Here is a 17,549-nt window from a genome sequence, read left to right as displayed (position 1 = left end):
AGAGGCCGGCAGGTAGCCTAGTGGTTGAGTGTAAGGAGGCGGCCAGGTTAGCCTAGTGGTTAGAGGGTGTAGAGGCGCAGGTAGCCTAGTTTGGGGTTTGAGAGTGTAGAGGCGGAGGTAGCCTAAGTGGTTAGAGTGTAGAGGCGGCAGGACGTAGCCTAGTGGTTTGAGGAGTTGTAGAGGCGGCATAGGTAGCCTAGTGGTTAGAGTGGTAGAGGCGGCAGGTTAGCCTAGTGGTTAGAGTGTAGAGGTGGCCAGGTAGCCTAGTGGTTAGAGTGTAGAGGCGGCAAAGTAGCCTAGGTTGGTTATGAGTGTTAAGCGGCAGGTAGCCTAGTGTTAGAGTGGTAGAGGCGCAGGGGGTAGGGCCTGAGTGGTTAGAGTGTAGAGGCGGCAGGTGCCTCTGGTTAGAGTGTAGAGGCGGCAGGTAGCCTAGTGGTTAGAGTGTAGAGGGCGGCAGGTAGCCTAGTGGTTAAGAGTGTAGACGGCCGGCAGGTAGCCTAGTGGTTAGAGTGTAGAGGCGGCAGGTAAGCCTAGTGGTTAGAGTGTAGGGCGGCAGGTGCCTAGTGGTTAGAGTTGTAGAGGCGGCAGGTAGCCTAGTGGGTTAGAGTGTAGGGGACAGGCAAGGTAGCCTAGTGGTTAGAGTGTAGAGGCGGCAGGGTAAGCCTAGTGGTTAGAGTGTACGGGGGCCGGCAAGGTAAGGCCTAGTGGTTAGAGTGTAGGGGCGGGCAGGTAGCCGAGTGGTTAGAGTGTAGAGGCGCAGGTAGCGCCTAGTGGTTAGAGTGTAGGGGCAGGCAGGCTAGCCTAGTGGTTAGAAGTAGTGTAAGAGGCGGCAAGTGTAGCCTAGTGGTTAGAAGTGGGTAGAAAGAAGGGCCGGCAGGTAGCCTAGTGGTTAGAGTGTAGAGGCGGCAGGTGCCCTAGTGGTTAGAGTGTAGGGGGCGGCAGGTAGCCTACGTGGTTAGAGTGTAAGGCGGCAGAGGCTAAGCCTAGTGGTTAAGAGTGTAGAGGCGGCAGGTAGGGGCCTAGTGGTGTAGAGTGTAGGGGCGGGCAGGTAGCTAGTGTTAGATGCGTTGGGCCAGTAAACCGGAAGGTTGCTGGATCTATCCTAGGACTGACAAGGTCAACATGTGTCGTTCTGCCCCTGAGTAAAGCAGTTAACCCCACTGTTCCCTGGCGCTGAAGATGTTCGATTAACAGCAGACTTCCGCAACTCTCTGTTGCAGAGGGGTTAAATGCGGAAAGACAACATTTCAGGTTGAATACATTCAGTTGGAATAACTTGACTAGGTACCGGGGCCCACATTGGCTTCTCCAAGAACTGCCAGAAACCTGTTTAACAAGAAGTCTGTTTTTATTCTATATGTTCTCTTCTTCTCACCCTGGCTGCAAAGTACCAGGATGTTGGTACTGCTGGTTCTTAATCTCGAATTTCAAGATCTGAATTCGAAAATTGAATCTGAGAGTTTTGAATATGCTTGAATTTATAGTTTCACAGAAAATGGTAATGCAATATCTACCATGCGCTGAATGTATAGGAGATATTTGAAATTGTAATATTCATTAAATTGTCAACTGAACTTGCAATATTAATTTGATTCAGTTTCAAATCAATGAAATAAAGTTCCATTTTTTTTTTGTGCACTGAACAAATGTATAAAATATATTAATTTAAAATGTAAATTCAGAAATACAAATAATTTGAATTCAACATAAGTTTTTTTCGGGCATTGAAATCGCTTACGTACTATGATGACAACACTGTGTGAGTGTGTGTTTTTGTCCCACTGTCCGGCCCCTCGATAGGGGATGACCACACTGTGTGAGCTGTGTGTTTTTGGTCCCCGTGTCGCAGCCCGCTCCTAGGGGACGTGACAGACTGTGTGAGTGTGTGTTTTTGATCCCCTGGTCGCAGCCCCCTCATAGGGGTGACAAACTGTGTGAGTTGTGGGTTGTGGTTTTTTGTCCCCTGTCCGGCGCCCTCATTCAGGGGGGAATGACAAACTGGTGTGAGTGTGTTGTTTTGTCCCCTGTCCGGCCCCTCATACGGGGAACAATGTGCATGTGTGTTCCCTCGGCCCCTCAGATACAATGTGTGAGTGTGTGTTTTGTCCCCTGTCGCCCCTCATTAGGGATGGACAACTGTGTGAGTGTGTGGTTTTTGTCCGCCTGTCAGCCCTCATAGGGGATGACAAGCTGGTTTGTAGTGTGTGTTTTGTCCCCTGTCCGTCCCCTCATAGGGTTTTGGAACAAACCTGTGTGGAGTTGTGTGTTTTGTCCTGTCCGCCGGTCTGGGAGGGTCAAACGGTGGGTGGTCCCCTTCCGGCCCTCATAGGGGAATGACAAACTGTGTTGAGTGTGTGTTTCTGTGCCTGTTCCGCGAGCCCCTCATAGAGGGGATGACAACACTTCTAACGTTCCTTTCCAACAATGACGTCTCCTCACGTAATGAATATTTGAGAAACTCTGTGTCCATTAGGGTCTGCCGGGGCTGGACAAGCTGAGTCCTGCCTGTTCTGGTGCCAGCACCCCCGAGAGGCAATCCGCTGGTACGCACAGCCCCCATGAGACCCACGACAAGCTCGAAGTCAATGCACAGGCCACAGGTATGGTCACTCGCACCGCACGGCACGTGCACGCACGCACGCACGCACGCGCACGCACGCACACACACGCCGCACACAATCCTCACGCGCACACACACACACCGCGCACTAACACACACGCGCAAAGACACACAACGCGCACCGTACACACACGCGCAACACGACGCGCAAACACACGCGCAAACACCACTGGTAAACACGTCTATATACACACATACACACTGCAGCAACAGCAAGTCTGCCAAGGTCCCTCCCGGGGCCTTTTCTCCTCGACCCCCATGGTAAATCTTCAGTGGTTTCTCAGCGAGTTCCGACACAAACACAACATACTCATCTTCACTGCCCTGTCACCGTCTTGGTCTCGTCATTCGTCGTCTACTCTCTCTCGTCTCTTCTCTCTCTCTCTCGTCGCTCGTCATCTCTCTCTCTCTCTTCTCTCTCTCTCTCTCTCTCCTCTCTCTATCTCTCTCTTGTGCTCTCTCTCTCTCTCGGGTCGTCTCTTTCTCTTGTCTGCTCTCTGTGCCTCCTCTCTCTCAATTCTCTCTCTCTCGTCTCCTCTCGGTCGTCTTCTCTCTGTCTCTCCTGGTTCTCTGTCTCTCTTATGTCTCTCTGTGTCCTCTCTGTCTTTGGTTCTCTGTCTTCTGCTCTCTCGTCGGTTTCGGTCTGGGTCTGTCTCTCTCTCCTCTCCTCTCGGTCGTCATCTCTCTGGTCTCTTCTCTGTCTCTCTCCTCTCTCTGTGTTCTTCTGTCTCTGCCTCTCCTCTGTGTCTCTGTCTTCTCTCTCTCTGTGGTCTCGTGCTCTGCTCTCTTTCTGTCCTCTGTCCGTCTCTGTGTCTCTTCTCTCTGGTCTCTGTGTCCTCTGTCCTCATCTCTCTCTGATGTCTCTCTCTCTGTCTCTCTGACTCTCTCTCTCTTCTCTTTGTTTCTCTGCCTGAACTGGTCTCACTATAGCAAGTATCACTACGTACCACAATTCTTTCATTCATTCACACTTGTATCCCTCTCTTTCCTCATACCCCTCCTCTCCCCCACCGCACCGCTTCTACCCTCATTCTCCTCTCTCCCTGTCATATTCTCACTGTGCGTCCCCCACCCACCTTCCCCCTTCCCTCCGGAGCTGCCAGGCAACGCTTCCCTTCCTCCTCTCGCCTTTTCCCTCCCTCCTCTCCCCCACCAATGCCACCCTCCATCCCAACCCCTCCTGCTCCTCTCTCCCCCTCAGTCCACTGAATCGCTGTGGGTCTATCCGCCACTCGTCCTGGCGGCTCCAACTGTCCGTCGGGTTCACCACCTCCAGTGAGGGGCGGGGAGGGGGAGGTCGCGGGGGAGGGGTTCGGGGCGTGAGAGTGAGGGTGGGTGTTTGGGGGGAGGAGGGGAGTGGTGGAGGTGGCAGGGGGTGAGGGGGGGGGGGCGTGGTGTGGTAGGGGGGGTGTGCCCGGGGGGGGTGGTGGGAGTTGGGGGGGAGGGGCGGTGTTCGTTATCTGCCTGGAGGGTGGAGGGGGGGGGGGTCGGGGTGAGGGGGGTGGAGGGGAGGGGTGGGTGGTAGGGGGAGGGGGGTGGGAGGGGGGAGGGTGGGGGGGGGGGAGGGTGTGCCTGTGGGTGGGTGGGGGGGGGTAGAGGAGAGAGGGGGGGGATAGGAGCGGAGGTGTGGGGTAGGAGAGGGGTGGGGGGGGGGTGGGGGGGCGACGGGGGGTGGGGGGGGGCAGGGGTGGGAGTGGGGACGGGCGGGGTGGTGGTGGTGAGCCGGAGGGCTGGGTTGTAGGGGGGGGGAAAGGGGCGGAGGTGAGCGGGGGGGGCAGACGACGGGGGGCCGGAGGGGGGGGGGGTGGAGGCGGAGGGCGGAGGAGGGGGCGTGGGGCGTGGGGATTAGGGTGACGGAGGGGAGGGGGGAAGGCGGAAGAGGGAGGGGGGAGGTTGGGGTTGGGGTTGGGAGGGGCGGGGGGAGAGGGGGAGAGTGGTGGTTGAGGTGAGGTGGAGGGAGGGGGGGGGGTTTGGAGAGGGTTGGGGCGGAGGGGGGGGAAGGGGGGGGGGAGCATGCGAGGTGGAGGGAGTGGTGGAGGGGGGTGGGTGAGTTGGAAGGGTGGGCGGGGGTTAGGGTTGGGAGTTCCGGCGTGGTGGGTGGGTGCAGGGCGGCGGGGCGTGAGGGGGCGGTGGGGGTTAGGGTTGTGGTGTGGGCGGGGCGTGTGGGGTTGTGAGTGGGTGAGGGTGGAGTGAAGGTGGAGCCCGGAAGGCAGAACGGCAAGCAACTAACCCCAATCTTATAGTTTGAGGAAGGGGAGAATCTTACACATGGGTTTAAGTTTGACATGTGCACGACACATTCAAATACATTGGGCCTGAATGGCTCACTAATAAATTCACAAGGCGGATAAGCAGAAGTATCAACATAGCGCTTAGATGGAGACAGAACCCACTCCATACTGTACGGGGGGGAAATTGGGTCTGAAATTTAGCATATACTATTTCCTCAATCTAACAAAATGGTTCTGATTACTACTGTTGAGGCTGCATCCATGCAGACTGGGATGACAGAGCCCTTTGGAATCCTGATAGGTGAATACAAGAGGACGCTGTCGCTTGCCAGATATGTGATCAAAATTAGAGTAATGTCAAATCATCCCGGAGGGCGAGTGTCTGCGGGTTTTCGTACTTGATTGATGAGGTCTAATTAGTAAGGAACTCCTCTTATGATAGGCTTTATGTGGAAAAAAGCAGCAGACCTAGGCCGGCCATAGATTTGACCCCTGAATTAGAGCGACCGAATAGAGCAATCAACTTGTTTGACTACTGGTCGAAAACGTTGCCGAGGAGGACTAAGGTGTGTCTGTGTTTATGCTGTAGGATGTACTTTCCATTCCACCCATTAACACTATCATCATAACCCTGCACCTACCTCCTCACCTACATGTATCATCACACCTACTGCCATACCACTCTGCATCCATAACTGCTCCATACACACTCATCATACACACTCACACATAACCCCTCCATACCTGATCCATACCACTGCATCATACCAGCTGCAATCATAACCTGTATTTAAACTGCATCATACCTACTCATACACACCTGCATCTAACACTGCATCTACACACCGCATTCCATACACACTGCATCCTACCCACCTGTCATCCATACACACCTAACCATCACCTGCATCTCACACTCACATAAACCTACACTACACCTGCATCATACACACTGATCCATAACACAGCCTAGCATCCATTACACACCTACATCCATACCATACTGCATCCATACACACTGCATCGCATACACCACTGCATCTCATACATTCCTAACATCCATACATCCCACTACAGCATACACACCTGCATCCATACACACCTGCTCATAAACCTGCTCCATACACAACTCATCCTACCACTACACCATACACACCTCATCCATACACACTTTCATCTAACCTGATTTCATACACACCTGCATCCATAACTATCCTTGCTCCATAACACTACACCTACATGATCCATCAACACCTGCATCCATACACACTGATATACACACCTGCCATGCTACCCCTACACCAGTACAACGCATCCCATATCACACTGCATCATATACACTGCATCCATCACACTGCATCCAGACCAACAAAATGCATCCATACAACACCAGCATCATACACACTTGCTCATAACCTTGCATCATACACACCTACATCATACAACACTGATCCATACACACCTTGCATCCCATACACACTAACATTGTGGAAAGTAAGCAGGCATAGCTGCCTTTTAACATTATTTTATGGTAAGCTAGATACAGAATATACCATGCCACATCTACAAAGTTCAATCCATTAGGATTTGCTGAAACCTCATTTCAAAGAACAGAGTGGTCAGGCTCCAGTCCTACTACCTGTTCAAGACAGCAGAGATGCCATCGTACCCAAAATGCAACAGCAGTGCCTAGAACTTTTAAGGATTGGTCAGACCAAACATGTGTAAGAGTGTGAGTGGGCATATACTTTTAAATCCTTAACAGCCCAAATTGTTATGGTTAGGTTTTGTTTACCTGCTGTAACCACAAATAAATTTGGTTCACAAAGGTTTCTCATTTAACACATCTAGCGGTGGTTTAAGAACCTCAGGCAGAGGGGCTCCTAGCAAATGTCATACGGCATGACAGATGGCCAAGACCTCACGCTTGAGTACTAATGAACGATGATCACTCTAGTCATGCACGGGTTAATGGTTATCGATAATTATAATTAATTAATTCTTCTTGAACTGGAATTTCACTTCACTCCCTGGTAATTTACTTTTGTACACAGGACTTCTGATGTAGTTATGAATGTAGTGGAGTAAACAATAACAGTAGAGGTGGGTGGACTACAGGATGTGATCTTATTTGATCAGCTGTGCAGGAGGAACGGAATTATAAAACTTGTAGTGCAGGGGTGTAACCATTCAAGGAGGGCCGAGTGTCGCAGGTTTTGTTTTTCCTTTCAAATAAACGTCCTCTCATCTGTAGTCACGACAACCAATTAGCCAGATAATTGTATGTCAGAAAAAACTTGTAAGTATGACTTCAATTCATTGGTTACTGAGAAGCTGCAACCCCAAATGGCTGTTACTAATCTGTACTAGTAGTGTTAGATGTTTCAATAGGCTCAGGCACCAGGCTTTCACAAGGGCATTCATGTAGGCCCAGAGACAAAGGCATAGAAAAGCATTAGTACTGACAAAACTAAAATATGCATGCATTTTTGGTTGCAGAAGAATATTGGGAATCATTGTGCTGATGCCTTTGAATGTAAAGGTTTTCATAAACGCTGGGGATTGTAAACAATGAATATCTTGCTGGCTGTGCTTACTTCTACAGGAAATAACTGACTGAAACAGCACAGATTAGTGAGTTTTTGGCAGCTGTGGCTACAGTAATTAAACCTTTCAGTTACTTACATAACATGGTGTTCTGGGGATTAGCACAGTCATTATATATTTCACAAGGCAAATAAAATGTGATAAGTAAACTAAGGAAAACAGTAAACACACCCTACTACATGTACATTTACTTGACTATCTGTTACCCCGCACATTAACTCAGTACCGGTACCTTATATAGTCATTATTGGTTATTTATTGTGTAACTTTTTAATAATTTTTTTTACTTTAAGTTATTTGGTAATATTTTGCTTAACTCTTCTGGACTACATTGTTGGTTAAGGGCTTAAGTACGCATGGTTCACGGTTATAGGTTAAACTGTTGTAATTCGCCGCATGTGACAATAAAGTTTTGATTTGATTTGAATAACAAAAGGCTATATACAAGGGGTCCCGTAATATGTACATGTAGTAGGGGTAATATGTACATGTAGTGGGTTTAGTACAATGTAAGGTAGGGGTAATTGTACATGTAGGTAGGCTAAAGTGACTATGCTAGATATACCGAGAGTAGCACAGCGTGTGTAGAGTGGTGAAGGAATTGAATGTGTGTGTTGTGTGTGCTGTGTGTGGTGTGTTGTGTGTGTGTGTGTGTGTGTGTGTGTGTGTGTGTGTGTGTGTGTGTGTGTGTGTTGTGTGTGTGTGGTGTGTTGTGTTTGTGTGTGTGTGTGTGTGTGTGTTGTGTGTGTGTGTTGGAGTGTCAGTGTCAGTTTGTATACGGTGGGGTGTGTGAGTTAGAAGTCCAGTACGGTGTCCGAAAAAAATATAATATTGGATCGCGAATAGAGTCTGCTGTTTATGCTGTGCTAACATAATTGCAACCGGTTTTCTAATGATCAAGTTAGCCTTTTAAAATGATAAACTGGTATTAGCTAAACAAAGTGCATTGGATAATCAGGAGTGTGGTTACTGGATCTACGGGCCCCTCTGCACGCCTTGTAGGAAAATTCCATAAAAATCACCGTTTCCATACAATAGTCATTTACAAAATAACAATGGTTCTTAACTGAATTTTGATCAATTTGATGTTATTTCAATTTACAAAAAGTTTATTTTTTCAAAAACAAGGACATTTCTTAAAGTGACCCAACTTTTAACGCTAAGTGTATATTGCCACTCGCTCACTAAAAATGTTGTCGACCAACAGCTATTGGACAAAATCGACCAGTCGATAATGAGGCCAGCCTAGAGTTCAGAGAGTGTATATCAGCCACTTTCTGCAAGAGTATGCGGTACTGCTTGCCTGTGGTAGCATGAGAGAACAGTCCTATGACTTGGGTGGCTGGATTCATGCAGTTTTTAGGGGTGCTCTGAACTGGCATATTTAGAGGCTGGATGCATCAGCTGGCCATTGTATGTACTGGCGTAGCACTACCTCTGAGACCTTGCGAGTTGCGAGCAGTTACATACCACGGTGAAACGAGTCAGATGCTCGAGGTGCAGCTGTAAAACTTTTTGAGGATCTGAGGACTCAATGTCAATTTTCAGGCTCTGAGGGGGATAGCCATAGCCGTTCTCCTCAACGAACTGTGTTGGTGTGTTTGACATGATAGTCTAGTAAAGTGTACACAAAGGAACTTTGACGTCTCAACCTTCTCCCTATAATAACCGTAATGTGCATGGGGTGTCTCGGTCTCTTTTTCCTGTAGTCACGATACTCCTTTGGTCTGCTCACGTTGAGTGAGAGGTTGTTGTCTGGCATCCACACGGCAAGGTCCTCTGACTGCCTTTACTATAGCTGTCTCATGTCGTCGTGGATAGGCCTACCACCGCTGTGACGTTGGCAATCTTAATGAGGTGTTGTAGTCGTGCGCTACACACAGTGGGGGTGAACAGGAGTACAGAAGGGGCTAAGGCACACACTCTGAGGGGTCGCCTGTTGAAGGTCCAGAGTGGCGGATGTTGTTTGCTAACCTACCATGGTGCGGCCGTTAAGCAAGTCCAGGGATCCAGTTTACAGAGGAGGGTGTTCGTTCCAGGTTCTTTGCTTAGTGATGAGCTTGAGGGCCACTATGGTGTGAATGCAGAGCTGTTTTCAGAGCAGGCATTCCACGTAGGTGCTCCCTTTTGTTCCGTGGGAAAGGGCAGTGTGGAGTGCAATAGAGATTGCTCTCTGTGGATCTGTTGGGGGTGAATGCGAATTGAGTGGGTCTAGGGTTTCTGGGGAATGATGGGTGTTGATGTGAGCCACGACCAGCGTTTTAAAGCACTTCATAGCACAGATGTGAAGGTGCCACGGGGCAGTGAGTATTAGCACGGTGTTGCGATTTATACCATTCAAGCCCAAGCTAGTGGAAGAAAATGGTCTCTTCATTAACACGTGGACAAATTCTGTTTAACTGGACTCAAAAACCTGAAGAGTGACCACATGGAAAAATGTTGAGGGACATTAAAGTCAGAATCATGTCTCTCTCGCTGTGCATCATAATGATATTATGGTGTAAAAGATCTTAAAAGACCAAAGGGTCAGTCCTCAGGTACCTGTGGATGGAGAGGATGTGTGATAAGGGCTTCTGTACCTATGAAGGAGGTGTCACCTGTTCGTGTGGTGTGTTGTGGTTCCCAGCTGCAAGCCAGAGGAAAGACGTAAGATGAAGGCACTGATAGACAATTTGCAATCCAGTGTAATAAATCTGGTTAAAGTTGCCTGGCTGGATCGGTCCCACCAGAGTCAAAGCCTAGGACCTCATCTCGGGGTTTCTCACACACCACGTGGCCGCAGCACACACACAAGCAACCCGTTGTCTCTGTCCCACATGGTTAGGCCATTCACATCCATTTATCTACTGACCAGTCAGACCAAATGAACACATTGATTCTTCAATGAACTCCCCACCATTCACATGGGGGAAAAGAGCACAACACATGAACTCTATGGTCACTGAGATAGATATGGCCACACACACATGTAATCCAATACATGTACCGGGCCCTACAAAGAACAAGAGCAAAGGGGAATTAATGTGATCAGTGTAACCTTTCCATAACTTAATTGCACGATTTGCCATGCACTTTGGAAGAGTGGATTGGTATGCGGCTATGTGGATTGAGGAATGACAATTGCATTTTGACATACTAACATTGAAAGCTCCTGGGGATGCCTTCCTGAGGACCCATAGGCCTTGGCTACACTCCAATTGGCTGGAATATCAAAGTGATATTGTGTCAACAGTGCACTTGTGTTCAGGTTCTTTGAAGTGTACTTATACGGGACTAAAACAAAACTTAAAGGTTGGGGAAAAATGACAGGGGAACAAAATGTAGCCACGATTGACACCAACATCACATATTCAGGACTGAAATATTCAATCAATGCAATTTGCAACAATTTAATCATAACCTCCAAAGTAACAATTCCATCACACAAAAAAAACAACAAGTGCTTTGCATGGGGCCCTCAAGAACACACAGGAGCTCCCTCCTAAACACATTAACCGAACAGTTACAATGTTGTAACAATGTAAAAACAAACATGAAGTTAATCAAGAATTGGTAATTGGAGGCTATTGTTACATCTGCTGAACACAGACAGCCAATCATCTTCGCAGTCAAGTGCACCCTAGACTTGGATAACACACAAACAGGTCATTTTTTAACTCAAGAGCACCATACCATTTTCACTGGACTTCAGGTTTCTATGAAAACTGATCACCGTCAAAACAGAAAAGCTCCTCGGAACATGTTGAAGATGGAATGACCCGAATGGCCAACCATATGTTTGGGCACCGAGGATGGAATGTAACTTTGCGCCTCAAGCGCTTTGAGAAATAGACGCTTCCCTTTCGTGTTTTGTTTTGGGACGTGATTTACAGTTAACAAGTATCAATAGCAACACTTAAAATTGAGCCAACGTGGGTCCCCTAGAGACCAGTTAAAAGCTTTCTCATTGTGTACTTTTCCTGTTCCCTCCCCCCACCCGCCACAAACTTTACCAGCCTCCCAATACGTGTCCAGAGGTTGGGAGAAACTGTCAAGACTGGCGCCGTCCGCCTGGGTTTTAGTAGGGGAGAAAACTGTCACCAACTGCTATGTCCGCGCGGGTTCTACGAGGCGGCTGCCTGGTCGCCTGGCCCATAATGTCTATGGTTATGAAGTATGCCCGGTGGGCGCAATGTTTACTCCGTGACATTCGCAAATTGTCTGCTACTGACGGACAACCTCTGTCTTGAAGAAAGTTGTCCCCGTCAGCCGAAATCATCAGCATTCCTTGGCTACAAAAAAACTGCGGATAACACTGCTCCAAATGCCTTCAGACTGTGGGAAGTGCAACCAGTTTGCACTAAAAAAAACTCAGAGCAAGTGCTATGTTCCCTTTATCAATAGAATACATTCAGCACATATTGCAATACCTAAATCGCAGTAACACAATTGAAGCTGAGTACAGTGCAGGGTTTTCATCTTGAAAAGTTTAATTGTTGAGCTCTCGCAGCGTCGCTACCGTGCGCTTTCTGTCATAAACCAAATTTACAGGGGGGACATTTGGTACGAAGAGAGATCACCTAATCGACACTATTTATATGTTTAGAAAAGAAGAAACGCCAAATCAACTAGAAAAATCAGTGCGAACTTTGAAATACTCCCATTAACGAACAAATGAGGAGAAAACGCCCGAGCGCCCGTCCTTGTCTGTAATTATCCAGACGCTCGCCTCCTTAAAGTAGTGAGTCCCTCTCTAGTTCACTCTCCAGCGAAAACTACACAACAAAAAGTCCTAGTCTGGTTGGTGTCAGTCCATGGCTCTCACTACGACCAAAGAAATCTTACATCCCAGCATAATATGGTTAATAGTCTGTTTTCTTAAACTTTGTAAATGTTGTGGAAAGTTTGCCAGACAGACAACTAACCCTTTATTAGGTCTACTAGCGCGGTATCCTGTTGCTTTTCCACCAATACTTCTCACAGGGTTGAATGTTTAGGAGAACAAAGCGTCTCCACACCATTGTATAAAAAACAACAGCGCATGTGAAAATATATTTTGGGAGGGTGACGTATACCGGTGAACCTATTCGTAATAGTGATAAACGCGCAGGGAAAAGTTCCAATTTACAAACCCAAAGACATAACGCATGTAAATAGAATAGACTACACATGTGTATAATTTATGGGTCCCACTGCACCATAGCAATACAGTGGAATACTACAAACCTGTCATCATTATATGATCTGTGTATCATAACATGCCATTAATAAAACACGTGTATGTTTTAATTAGGAAGTGGAATTTTGAAATAAAACACATTTGATCTGTATAATGAGATTATTTAGTTATCAATGGGTAAAAACTAATAGAGTTAGACTTCAATAGAGTTTACAATAATCAAATGATGTTGCAAATACTATAAATTCTAAAAGAATGTAGCAGTGGCATACATCTTGGACTCTTAAAATGTTGAATGGATGTTAGGTGTTTGTTTGCTCTAAAGCCCAGGCAACTACTGTATGAGAAGTTCGTTAACTTGTCTCAGTATGTCTCTGTGCTGCCCAGAAGCAATTCTCAAGGAGCACATGTCTGCTGACAGCCAAATACAGCTGCCTGCAGTCGTGACGATTTCGACAGCCTGAGAGAGTGAGAGAGAGAAAGAGAGAGAGAGAGAAATGTACAGGCGGATGCAATGACTAATTGAAATGAATTGAAATTGAAACGTGGGAAAGAGAAGAGAGAGGGTGAGGGAGTAATGAGACGCTAACAATTAAACGTGATACCTCGTGCCTTTCTGCCTTGTGTAATCACTGACACAAACCCGAGCTGTAAGAGAAGAGAGAGGACCAGTCATGACTTCTAATGAGTGGAGAGGACAATGACACTCCTGCACTTCCGATACTGGAAAGAGCCCTGGGCTAAGTAACTTAACTCCCAATCTTGTAGTGAAATGCGATCAGAGGTCATTGAAGGATTACGAGGGCGTGTAATTTTCCTTAGGTGGTGGTCATTCTCCATTCCTCAATTCCCGTCGTTCTCTCCTCGTCCCTAAGTCAGCTAATACGCCAGACACAGAGGCTAGCTGGGAGGGAGAATGTCTTTACAAGTCTCTGACAAGCAGCAAGGCTGCTCAACAGTAAATCCTGCTTAAGTGGAAACACATAAACCAATGGAGTGCACAACCAGCTTTGGGTTCCCCTCCACCAGGGGATTCATCACCGAGACCGACCTCTGAACCCCGGGGCTAGGTGGCCCGGGGCTAACGTGCTGTAAAGCTGTGCTGGTGGAATGGGAGGGATTTGGATGGTGTGTGTGTGTGTCTGTTGTGCGCATGTGCAACCCATTATTGTATTCCTAAAAATCAGGTTGTGTTGGAGGAACCATGCTTTAATATCTCTAGACGCACACCACACCTCCTGCTGAGGTGTTGGTCACTAAGCCCACCCTCACTTCCTGTCCTCCCTACCCATACAGGACAGGACCCCTCACTGTGGCCCACCTGTATACCCAAACAGTGGGGCCAGCATGCTAATGAGGAGAGGAGGACAGCCTGTTGATCAAGAGCCACTTATTATATACAGCCTCTGGCCACTATCACGTGTGTGTAACTCGCTGGTGTTTGGTGTGGTGTGTTGTGTGTGTGTGCGTTGTGTGTGTGGTGTGTGTGTGAGGCCCTGTGTGTAATCTTGGTGTTCTTTCATGACCTCGTAAAAGGTGTCCATGTGCAGACAAAAAATGGGTCCCTTTATTGGAGACGAGCCAACTATGTAACTTACTGCTTCCTTTTACCAGAGCCTCAAACTCAACTCTTGACCTTGAAGCAGTTCAACTGCGTTTTTTCATTGTCCTCTAATTGGGACTGATTTGGTGGGTCAATTAATTATCAGTAGAAAGAAAACAGAAGGCTCCCGGACATGTGGGTAAGAGTTGAATACCCTGGTATTAGAGTATCCAAGCGGGCAATCTACTCTCTAGAATAAGCCAAGGAGCCAACACAATACCCTGTTGTGAGCAGACAAAGAATGAGGGCAAAGGAGAAACAGTGTAACACATAAACACAGAGCAACCATACAGTGATCGAATTGCACTACTATAACATTTGGAGGAGAGAGACAAACTACAATATTTCATGGCATGTAAATATATAGAGACATTCTGTGAAAGTTATAGATTGTAATGACTTACAATTCACTCCAGGAATGTAATAGTAACCCAGAAACCTACGTTAAGTCGGAAGTTACATACCCTTACCAAATTCTTTAAACTCAGGTTTTCACATTCTGACATTATCCTTGTAAAAATTCCTGTCTTGTCAGTTGGATCACCACTTATTTAAGAATGTGAAATGTCAGAATTATAGAGAGAATGTTTTATTCCAGCTTTTTATCTTTCTACACATTCCCATGTAGAAGTTAACATAACACCAATGAACGTTTCTGTAGCATTGCTTTAAATTGGTATACTTGGGGTAAACGTTATCGGGTAGCCCTATCACAAGTATTCCCAAATAAGTTGGTGAATTTCGGCCCTTCTCCTGACAGGAGCTGGTGTAACTGATCAGTTTGTAGGCCCCTTGCTCGCACGCTTTTCAGTTCTGCCCCACATTTCAAGAAAAATACAAAATCCTAACTTGAGATATGGAAAGTGCACTTTTCTTTTGCACAAATGTCTCATTGCCAATTCATGATTGACACCAGAGTTGTTAAGAAGAAGTTATGGGCATGTATGTCAAATTAGGATTCTTCCTTAAAATGCCAAACAAAAGTGTTGACTGGTTAACTCCACAATAATTCTGCATCTGCTGCTTTGCTCTGTTACTCGACCTTCCAGAGATTTATTTGGGGAGGTATTAAATGAGAAATACGAGGTCATTTCCTGTATCTCAGGGGATTTATTTTCCGGAGGTATAACACGAGGAATACGAGGTCATTTCCTGTATTTTTTCTCTTCTCTCAGCCAAGTCCTTCCTCCTCCAGCCTGAGCTCCACCCACTCAGCACCCTCCCAGATGGTCAACTCCTCCAACAGCATCAGAGGTAGGTTATTTATTCACAGTGGAGGCTAGCCTACTAAATATTTAATTGACTCGTTTTTTTTTTGCTGGTCAGGGAAAGCTTCCTGGCACTATGGATGACGATGGCACGATGTTTATCATTAAATCCACTGAAGGAGTAGCTCTCCAAACTAACTAGCACTTTCACTCTTGAGTTGACCTCACGAAGTGACCTGGCCATGAGCAAATTAAGAAAAACTCTGGGCCCTAGCAATGAGCAGCGAAACTGAGACCTTGCTGTCAATGTTAGTGTTCATGTCTAGTCTTGATGCTCTGTTCTCCTCTGTGTCCCCTCCCCCTGCGGTAGGCTCCCCGTCGCTGCCGGAGAAATACCGGAACAACCGTGAGATGTTGATGCTGCTGCCTCCTCACCGTGAGAGACCCAGCTCCGCCATGTACCCCAACATCACTGAGAACGGACAGGTACAGGTACAGTAGACCCACCATTCCTATCGTCTTCTATCACAATCTCGTCTCACAGTAGGAGTGCTGATCTCGGATGAGTTTAACCTTTTAGATCATAATGAATAAGATTCGATGGACAGAGGGACCTGATCCTAGATCAGCACTTTGAGATGCTTTGTGGATACAGGCTCGGATCTTCTTATTGGAATGCTATGATATACTGCCTGGTGCAGCTAGAGGAGGAAGGGCCTCCTCTCTGAGCCTGGTTCCTCTCTAGGTCTCTTCTTTCTAGGTAGTATTACCTCCTATCTGAGCCTGGTTCCTCTCTAGGCCTGGTTAATATCCTATATCTGAGTCCGCCATACCCAAGCTGTCACTGACCTGGTTACATATCCACTACTGAGTCAGTCATACAAGCTGTACTGACCTGGTTACATATGTCCACTACTGGAGTCCCAGTCATACAAACTGTACTGAGCCTGGTTACATGTCCCAGACTACTGAGTCCAGCCGATACCCAGCTGTATGGAGCTGGCTTGGTTCATATCCACTATATAGTCCAGCATACCAAGCTGTATGACACTGGCCTGGTTACATTCCACTATAGTCCAGCATAACCAAGCTGTACTGACCTGGCCTGGTTACATTCCACTCACATAGTCCAGCCATACCAAATGTGTGGCTCGAAGATTACACGTGGGGGAATGTGGTTAGGATATCCACCATAGTTGGCTGGAAAGACCCAGTGTGAAAATAAGAAATAGAGCCAGTACAGTATAGTTTGGGAGATGTTTCTGCAGAACAGAAATTTGCAGTGAGCATAGTTTGTTCTGCGAGAACAGTATAGTTTGGGCAGGGCTGGAGAAAGATCAGTTGGTTCTCGTGGAACAGTATAGTTTGGGGATGGAGAAAGTAGTTGTTTGAGAGTTGGTGGTTTTCTGTGAGAAAGTATTAGTTTGGGTCATGGAGGAAACAGTATAGTTTGGTTCTGTTGAGAACAGTAGTGTCAGAAAGTTAGTTTGGGCATAAGTAACAGTATAGTTGGCGCATAGAGAAAAGCTATAAGTTTGGGGCATAGAAACAGTACAAGTTTGGGACTAGAAACAGTTTTTTGGGATGGGGAAACAGTAATAGTTGGGTTGGAAACAGTAATGTTTGAGCATGCGAGACCAGTATAGTTTTGAGCATGGAGAACAGTCTTAGTTTGGTTCTGTGAGAACAGTTATATAGTTGGGCATGGAGAACACAGTTATACTGTTTTCCTCCGGTTGAGCATGGAGAACAGTATAGTTTTGGGGCATAGAGAACATATTAGTTTGGTTCATGTGAGACAGGTAATAGTTTGGGCATGGAGAAAGATAGTTTGGGGTATAGGAGAACAGTATGTTGGTTATGTGAGAACAGTAAGTTTGGGTAAAGAGAAAGTATAGTTTGGATTATGTGAGAACAGTATAGTTTGGTAGGGACAGTATAGTGTCTAGAATGAACGATGGCATTATATTTTGGTTTCCTGTAGAATAGTGATGTTGGTGGGCTATGGAGGAACATTATAGTTTGGTTCTGTGAGACTAGTATAGTTTGGGCATGGAGAAACAGTCTATAGTTGGTTTGTGAGAACAGGATAGTTTGGCAGGGAGAAATTATAGTTTGGTTC

The 17,549-nt window shown here is 46.9% G+C and overlaps 1 pseudogene; it reads left to right on the top strand.

Annotated features, from left to right (window-relative positions):
- The window catches only part of LOC112073288 (dedicator of cytokinesis protein 3-like), a 79,758-nt pseudogene that overhangs the window by 45,143 nt on the left and 17,066 nt on the right, over positions 1–17,549 (top strand).

Source organism: Salvelinus sp. IW2-2015, unplaced genomic scaffold (genome assembly GCF_002910315.2).
Source record: "Salvelinus sp. IW2-2015 unplaced genomic scaffold, ASM291031v2 Un_scaffold2210, whole genome shotgun sequence".
Lineage (NCBI taxonomy): Eukaryota > Metazoa > Chordata > Actinopteri > Salmoniformes > Salmonidae > Salvelinus > Salvelinus sp. IW2-2015.
This window is presented reverse-complemented; position numbering and strand designations above follow the sequence as displayed.